Genomic DNA, 9,340 nt, shown 5'->3' on the forward strand with positions numbered 1-9,340 from the left:
TCATCTGTTCGAGGCAAGTGGGTTTTAAGTGGGACCTTTGCGAACGCATCGTGACCCCTCCACTTACCTGGGAGCTTACTTGGTCAACTCGGTTCATTAGACCGGATTGGAGGCTTAGGTGCCCTCTTCAAACCAGTTAGGAGCTGTCTAGTGATTTTAGGTCAAAGACTAGGATTGATATGCTTTTCTCTTTTATTGCATGCTTGATTGATCGAGTACTAGTGTATGCACGGTAGTCGTTCTAGAGTACAAAACCTATTACCTTTTGACCCTGAAATAGAACGAACCCTTAGGAACATTCGAGCTAAGATCAAAACATTAGGATCATCCCCACCTCTTAAGATGGCTGAAGAACAACCCAAACTCCTGAGGGAATACTTTACTCCCACTATTTACACTTCCCCATCTTGCATTCGATTACCTGAGGTAGCAGCTGTACAATATGAAATAAAGTCTAGTGTGATCCAAATGCTTCCATCTTTTTATGGGCTCACCAATGAAGATCCATATAAACACCTAGATGAATTCCTTGAAATTTGCACCACTGTCAAGATTCAGAATTTTACTGATGATGCTCTGAAACTTAGATTATTCCCCTTCTCCCTTAAAGATAGAGCCAAACAATGGCTGAATTCTTTAGAAGCTAACTCAATTCGTTCTTGGGATCAAATGCAACAAGAATTCCTTAAAAAATACTTTCCCATAGGAAGAACGAACCAGTTTAGACGTGCCATTACAAGCTTCTCCCAAACTGAGGGAGAAGAATTTCATGAAACTTGGGAGAGATTTAGGGACCTAATCTGTAAATGCCCTCATCATCAAATACCTAAGTGGCAACTAGTGCAATGTTTTTATGACGGATTGACAGAACGAAACCCGTCAGATGATCGATGCTGCATGCGGGGGCACTTTTATGCTTCAAAATGAGCATGAAGCATGGAAATTATTTGAAAATCTTAATGAAAACTCCCTCCACCATGCTTCATGTTCTCGTCAAGCACCCCCGAGTTCTCAAAGAAAAGGGACAATTTGTGAAATAAGTCATTCTATGGACCTGTCTAGCAAGGTAGATGCATTGTCCCATAAGATTGACCAACTGATGATAGGTGGGCATTACATGAACTCTTCCCAAGCACAAGTGTGTACTATTTATTCTAGCCCATCCCACCCTATTCATGAGTGCCCCTCAGCACCCCAATATCCCGAACTCGTGCAAGAACACATCAACGCTGCTCAAACACAGCCCAGACCGGGTAATGACCCATTTTCCAATACATATAACCCGGGATGGCGAAATCATCCAAATTTTTCTTGGAAGCAGCAAGCTTCGAACACAGCCCAACCCTATTCCCAAAATTTTCAAAATTCTCAGAATTTTCAAACCCAACAAAATATTCATCCCTACCGTCCCTCGACTCAATTTCAACACACTCCTCCTCCACCCCAAAGAAACACAGCCTTTGAGGAGAAAGTGTTGAACGCCCTTCAAGGTTTGGAAACCATTACACAATTAGTGCACTCTCATACGCAATCAATCGCCAAGCTAGAATCCCAAATGGGTCAACTAGCTAATGCACTAAACAAGCGAGAGGAAGGAAAGCTTCCAAGCCAACCACTAAGTAATCCTAGGGGACAATACATGGCTCAAGAAAATCAACTAAATGCAATTCATCATGAACAAGCCAATGCTTTGACTACCCTAAGGAGTGGACGTGTAGTAGACAATAAGATTGGAGAGGACAACAATAAGGAAGATGAAGAAGAGGATAGAAATGTGTCAAATGAAAAACCTTCTTCTTCTTCTTCACCTAGTCCACCTTCTGCCAAAACTCATATCCCAAAGACCCCATATCCTGAAGCTCTTAATTCACCCTCTCCCTTTGGCAAAAAAGGAACTTCACTAGAGGAAATAATGGAGGTTTTCAAACAAGTGAAAATCAACCTTCCGCTTCTTGATGCTATTAGACAAATTCCCTCCTATGCCAAATTCCTCAAAGACCTTTGTACACAAAAGCGAAAATCTAGGACACATGTGCCTAAAAAGGTCTTCCTAACTGATCAAGTGAGTTCTATTCTCCAACACAACACCCCTCCGAAATTCAAAGATCCTGGTGCTCCCACCATCTCCTGTGTCTTAGGAAATAATTTCATTGATCGAGCACTCTTAGATCTAGGGGCAAGTGTCAACCTTTTACCTTATTCAGTTTATGAGAAACTTGGGTTAGGTGAGTTAAAACCAACCTCGGTATCCCTTCAATTGGCTGATCGATCTGTAAAAACACCACGTGGGATAATTGAAGATGTTCTTGTCAAGGTAGACAAATTCTATTTTCTAGTAGATTTCATTGTCCTTGATATGGAACATGAACCTAATCCTAAGAAACAAATCCCCGTTATCCTTGGGCGGCCCTTTTTAGCAACAGCCAATGCGTGCATCAATTGTAGAACAGGGGTAATGAACATATCATTTGGGAATATGAAGGTAAAATTAAATGTGTTCAATGCGGCCGACCAACCCGCAAGAAAAATTGAGTGTTTTATGATAGACAAAATAGATGACCTCATAGAAGGAGATGCAAAAACTATCTCACTATGTCTGGCTGAAAACAATAAACTTAGCGCTTGTTGGTAGGCAACCCAATTCTCTTAGATTATTTCTTAACATTGAGGACAATGTTAGGTTTAGGTTTGGGGGTATTCATCTTGATTTTCATCCAAAAAAAATAAAAAATAAAAAATAAAAAATAATAATTAAAAAAAATTATTTTTTTAAAAAGAAAAAAAATAAAAATATTTTTTTTTAAAAAAAATGTGTTTATTTTCATTTTTTATAAAATAATAAAAAAAGTTATTAAAAAAAGTTTTTGTTAAAAAAAAAAAACCCTAATTTATATACATTTATGCGAGAATGATAAACACACAAGGTATATAAAATCTAAAAAGCCCAATGACTAGTGGGAAGTAATACAAATTTAAGTTCTTTTTATTAAGTCTCTCTTAAGGAGTTGTAAGCTAATTAATACTTTGGAATTTCACTACACACTGGCCGACTCTTCTAAGGTCTAGGCTCGACATTATGTTGAGAGTATAGTAGCAACCTTGGACCCTGATGAATCATACTTATCTAATCCAAAAAAAAAAAAAATCATCAATAAAAAAGGATTTAGTCAGGAACATCGAAAAGGGCTACCTATTGTCAAAGGTTAAATGGGCTTGTGATGAGGACTCCGAGCATAAGTCCGTAAGGGAGTCTTGATGCCTGACACCTTGTGCCAACTGGTGTGAGAGTTGTCGACTGATTGCTCGTTACACGGAGAAATCACCACAAGAGTAAAAGTGCACAATTTATATATCTTTCTTTAAAAAAAAAAAGAAAAAAATGTTGTATTGACCGAAAAGACAATAGTGTGAAAGCCGTCGTTGTAAAAATTCGAGTAAACTGGAATATTACAGATAAAGCCCGTGAGGTACTAAAGTAAACATCCACAACTCTCGAAATCCTGCAGATAAGATGATTTTGAATCAGTGAGTAGGTCTTTTCGACCAATCCTTGGAAACTACTAGTATTAACAATATTTTGGAGATCCGAACCCTTAGCTTGTGTACGGTCCAGATTTCACCGAGCACTCCAGTATAAATAAGTCTTACAACTCCCTAAACGGAAACTTAATGACTTTAACTTAGATTGCATACTAATCTAGAATTTGGGCTGACTTAGTAAATAAAACCGTGTGTGCTTTGAAATTCTTATCATTTATGTATCTTAAATTAGATTTTAATTTTTTTTTTCTAGCTAGTATGCACTTGGAATTTGAAGTTTCATCAATCGAATTAAAAAAAAAAAAAAAAAACAACAACAACAACAAATTAATCATAACAATAAATGATATTGAAGTTTGTGGGTATCTTCACTAGAAACCCTCACGAGACTATAACTCGTCCACTAGGGTAACCTAGGGGTTTAAAGCCTTGTTGCATATGGTAAATGCAATCGCGATGCCTGCGAAAGTGAGTTAGAATTTTTCTTTTCTAGTTTTGTTTTGCTCGAGGACTAGCAAAATGTAGGTTTGGGGGTGTGATAAGTGCTGATTAATCTATAATTTAATATTCTTTTTCCAGCACATGTCAACGTTCTTAAACGGATAACTACTTATTTTACTACAAAATAGAACAATCTTTGAAATAAATTTAAAATATGATAAGAAATAAATAATTCACATGTCCTCGCCTTCCGAGCATACCAGCCAGCACATTTCAGTTCAATAACACTGCGTTCGAGCCCAATGCCCAACTGACATGCATGCACCCAAGCACTGTTGTTGCCCAGATAGACAACCCAAGAGGGGGGGGGTGAATTGGGTTTTAAAATAATTTAGATATTTAAAGCGTTGCGGATGACTAATTAAAACTATTGCAAGTTGTTTAGTTAACTGCTATGTGCTGTGAGTGGTAAGAGAGAAAGAAGAAGAGAGACAATCAATCACAAACACAAAGTTTTATAGTGGTTCGGAGCTAACCCTTGCTCCTACGTCCACTCCCCAAGTCTCACTTGGGAATTTCACTATAATCCCTTGGATTACAGCCGGTTGTTTTCCAAGCTCACAACCAAACTTGTTGTTTTACGAGCTCACAACGAACTCGATCGGTTTTCCCAGGCTCACCGACTAGAACCACCCCGATTATTTTCCCGGGATCACAATCAAACCCTTACACACGTTGGTTTTAATAACTAGGCTCACCAACTAACCTCTATACCCTTGATTCAATCCCCCGATTGAATCAAGCAAATACAAGTTGTAAATAAAATAGACAAACAGAAAAACAAGCTTCTCAAAAGCAGATGAAAGACAATATAATCTAAAAGGAGTTTAGAAGCCCTCAAACGCTTTTAAGTTGGAGAAGAAGAATGGCTTCTTAAACTTCGGTCTCCTCTTGAATGTGTAGTCGACTTGAATGCAGGAGGAGCTTCTTTAATTGCTGGGAAGATGTAGGTGGATGCAGTAAATGCAGATCTTCCCTTTTTCTCGTTGAAGAACAAGTTGCAGAGTTGAATGCTTGAATACTTGGAGTGGAATGGTTGTTCTCTACCTTGCTATAGTCTTCTGTGGCTATTTAAACCAAACCCCACGGAAACTAGCCGTTAGACACCTTTTTCTGCCCGTTCTGCACACTCTGCGCAGCCTGACAATGTGTCCGTTGGTGGGTTGGAGTCGACTCGCGCGATCAGGAGTCGACTCGGCTGTAGCGGGAGTCGACTCATACTCTTCCGGAGTCGACTCTGCAACTATTTCGAATTTGAAATAAAGTACCCTCTTCGACTGGGAGTCGACTCGTCTTGACCCGGAGTCGACTCATCAACTTCTGGGGCTGACTTGGCTTTCTCGGAGTCGGCTCATCCCATGAAGTCCGTGGACGTATTTTTGAATTTGGTCCACTCGAGTCGACTCGACTGTCCTGGGAGTCGACTCGGCGCTCAGAGCCCGAACTCCCTATCTTCTGTCTTTTGGCTCGTCCAGTCTTGGAGTCGACTCGAACTTCCTCGGAGTCGACTCGGCTCTCAGTTTCCGAAACTTGGTCTTCTGCCTTTTTGATGTGAAGCTGCCTTGGAGTCGACTCTAGCTGTCTGGGAGTCGACTCGAATCTCAGAGGCAGTAACTTGGTCTTCTGTCTTCTTTGTGGTCGCGGAGTCTCAGAGTCGACTCGCGTATTGCGGGAGTCGACTCGAATCTCAGAGTCCAGAAACTGCCCTCTGACTTTTTCTTTGTGTACCGCTGAGAGTCGACTCTTGCTGTCTTTGGAGTCGACCTGCCAACTATCGGAGTCGACTCGCGTTCCACTGGAGTCGACTCGAATCTCAGACCCGAAAACTGCTCTCTGACTTTTCTGCCTGTTCTCAGTCGGAGTCGACTCGTACTGATCCGGAGTCGACTCGAGCTCGTGCCAGTGAACTTGATACGCTTGGAGTCGACTCGTGATACTCTAGAGTCGACTCGAGTCTCAGACTTTGATTCAGGCTGACTTCTTAACTTATCCAAAATATTATGAACCAAGTCTAGAGACACTTAGACAAGATTTTCACTGAAACACTTAATTGAATTCATTAGTAAACAAGAGATATACTCAAATGCTTTGAGCTCATCAAAATCAAATAGGGTTTTAATCAATCACTCCACAATCTCCCCCTTTTTGATGATGACAAAACATTGAGTATATGTAAAGTGAATTGCACAATAAACAATGAAATAAAATCCATAAATGAATTCAAATGTCTGGTAATTCAATTTATCCAAGCTTGAAAGGAGTGAAACAATAAATTTCGGAGTTAAAGCTCCCCCTTTCATTTGGAATTATATAAGCCTTCATATTATGCAATCAATTGTTTGGCTCATATGTCATTAATGATTAAAATTCAGATTCTCCCCCTCAACATATGCATTCTACTATGTTTTGATTCTCTGAATTTCCTTTTAATGCTTTGAAGTTTTTGAACTGAATGTTTTAGTTTTTAGAGGAAAAATCTGTCAATTTGTTCTTGAGTAGGATTCAGCTAATCTCCGAATATCCCTTGAATAGATTCTGGAGATTACTCCATTAGGAGCCCCAAAAGAGAGATAATGAGCCTCGAGGTACCGAATCCACTTAGAACAAATTTGTGTGTTTTAAGAGTTTATCCTTTTATTGATTTCCATTGATTCCTTTTACATATTTATACATATTCCTCCCCCTTTTACATATTTTATCCATATTTCTCTCCCTTTTTGTCATCATAGCAAAAAGGAGGTAATCAGAACACACAATCAAACATAGATCAAAAGGCACAGGATTGAAGAAAATATGGCTACTCATTGAATTGATTTGCATGTAAATACATTTGAGAATACAATAAGTAAAGCAAAACAATACATGTCAAAAACAAAACACAAAAAGTAGCTATGGTCTCCTCGAGGATGTTGCTCCTCCTCTCGAGGATGTATCTCCTCCTCTCGAGGATGTGGCTCCTCCTCTCGAGGATGTATCTCCTCCTCTCGAGGATGTGGCTCCTCCTCTTGAGGATGTGTCTCCTCGAGGCATGCGCTCCACGAGTGATTGGACCGCATTGGTGACGTTCTCGAGCTGGCGAATGATGGCCTGGATGGCCCTGCTCTGTGTCGTATCCAGCTCGAGCACCGACTTCTGCAGTCCGTCCAGCTTGTCGATGAGCACATTCGACAAGCGCTCGGCCCCCGCGGTAGTGGTGGACATGTCACGGCCGATGTCATCCTGCATCCTCCGAGTGGTGCTCGTGACCTCACTTATGCTGTGGAACTGGGCCTGGACCAAACTCCGGACATTGTAGATCTCTTCCCGTACATGAGCCGTCATGTCAGTCACAGCTGTCAAGGAAGGGACCAACTCAGAAGATACGGGTGCAGGAGTGGGAGCAGGCACCGAACCTCGGAGCTCCTGGAGCAGATCTCGGACTATCTCCTGCTGCAGCTCCCGGAGCTGCTCAAACGAGATCCGGACCTCCATAGGCTGAGTGGGTGGAGCTGAGGAGGAGGGTCCGACGGAAGTGGTAGGAGCAGAAGTGGATGGAAAGTCTGGTACGTCGGGAAAGTCAGAATCGGGCTCAGGACTGGGAGAAGGTCTGGTGGTCTGTGTGGTGATGGATGACTTCCTAACCCAAATCCCCTCTCTTTTCCGAAACCCCATCCTGTGTAGGGTCCCCGCTCGCGTGCAATCAGTCCATCGCAATGCGCGAAAGGGTTCCCCCTCAGGAATGGGAATCTCGTACTCCCTAAACAGAAGAGTGAATATCATGCCGTATGGGAGGGTGAGCCTAGGTCTATCTAGGGGCTCACACATATACCTATAGATGAGTTTGGGGAAGTTGATTGGGGTGTCCTGAAGAATATAAAACATAAGAGCTAGGTCTCTCTCATTTACAAAATCAAATCTTCCTGTCTTAGGGAAGATGGACCTAGACAATATACTCAAAAGGATCCGCACCTCAATCGGAAGTGAGCTAGCGGATACCTCGTCTAGAGGTGACTGGGGTGGATGCCCTAGAACGGTCGTAAGGGCCTCAACCCTGTCCTCAGGGTGTGTGGGAGCCACCCCTACGTGTGGAAGGTGGAGGATGTGGGCAATAAGATCCTCCGTAACGAACAGAGGGACACCGGCTACTGTGCCCTCGATACCCCCATCTCCCCGATGGACGGTACCGTAAAACTCTCTAACAAGGCCAGGGTAAGTGGGGAGGTCTAATGTAAGGAAAAACTCTAAGCCCTGGACCCTAAGTCTTTCACCTATGGTGAAACCCTCTCGGGAGAGATAGTCGAAGTCGACATATCTCCCGGTGGTGACGGCCTTCCCGGCCAATGGCCTCGCGGGAACCGCCCTAGGCGGGGAACGAGCCGGAGGTTGTGGCCTCGCGGGATCGTGCCGAGCCTTGGAGCGCCGCTCGGGACGGCCTCGGGTCGGGACCTCTTCCGGACCACAGTCTTGCGCGGCATTATGACCTAAAATGGGAGAAAAACCTAATGAACAGTGAAGAACCGACGGGAAAGACTTGGGAACGACCGGGGACGACCTAGAAAGGGATGAAAACCCTAAGAGACGGTGAAAGGTCGACGGAAAAAGCCTTGGGGACGACCTAGGAGTCGGCTCTAGGGCTTGTGAACAGTGGCGGCTTGAGAAAGAAGTGTTTTCGAAACGACAAAGTTAGGGTTAAAAAGTCGGATCCCGACTGCGAGTCGACTCCACTGAGTCGCGAGTCGACTCGACCTCGAGTCGACTCCAGAATATGCGCGAGTCGACTCTCCTTATGCGCCTGTAGACCTCGAGTCGACTCCTGACTATATGCGAGTCGACTCCCCCTCTGCTGCCATCTTTGCGAGTCGACTCCCGCAAATGCGCGAGTCGACTCCCCCTCAGAAGCCGACTCTGAAACTTACTCGAGTCGTCTCTAACTTTGGCACGCACCTAAAAATCATGCTATGTTGTGCCCAAACGAGGAAAAATCACTAAATTAAGATCTGATTCGATGATCATTGAAGAGAAACTCTATTTTAACCACAAACTAATCATCAAAATCAATGAATCTAGTGGAAACTACCACTAGGATGGATCAATCACTCCTAATCCCCTCCTAAGCACACTAAACCTCTCTTCACTTAGGGGTTTTGTAAAAATATCTGCTAATTGATCATCAGTACAAACAAATTGGAGTGTCACATCACCATTCAATACATGATCTCTTATGAAGTGATGTCTTATCTCAATGTGTTTAGTTCTTGAATGCTGAATTGGATTTTTAGTTAGATTAATGGCACTTGTATTATCACAATTAATGGGAATT

General features: G+C 42.6%; 1 non-coding gene across 1 annotated transcript; it reads right to left on the reverse strand.

The window, feature by feature from the left end:
* Window positions 1-718: 718 nt before the first annotated feature.
* On the reverse strand, window positions 719-824 carry LOC120109579. The gene has a single exon (XR_005510414.1). It is a non-coding gene; the product is annotated as a small nucleolar RNA R71 (small nucleolar RNA).
* Window positions 825-9,340: the final 8,516 nt, after the last annotated feature.

Source organism: Phoenix dactylifera, unplaced genomic scaffold (assembly GCF_009389715.1).
Source record: "Phoenix dactylifera cultivar Barhee BC4 unplaced genomic scaffold, palm_55x_up_171113_PBpolish2nd_filt_p 002422F, whole genome shotgun sequence".
Taxonomy (NCBI): domain Eukaryota; kingdom Viridiplantae; phylum Streptophyta; class Magnoliopsida; order Arecales; family Arecaceae; genus Phoenix; species Phoenix dactylifera.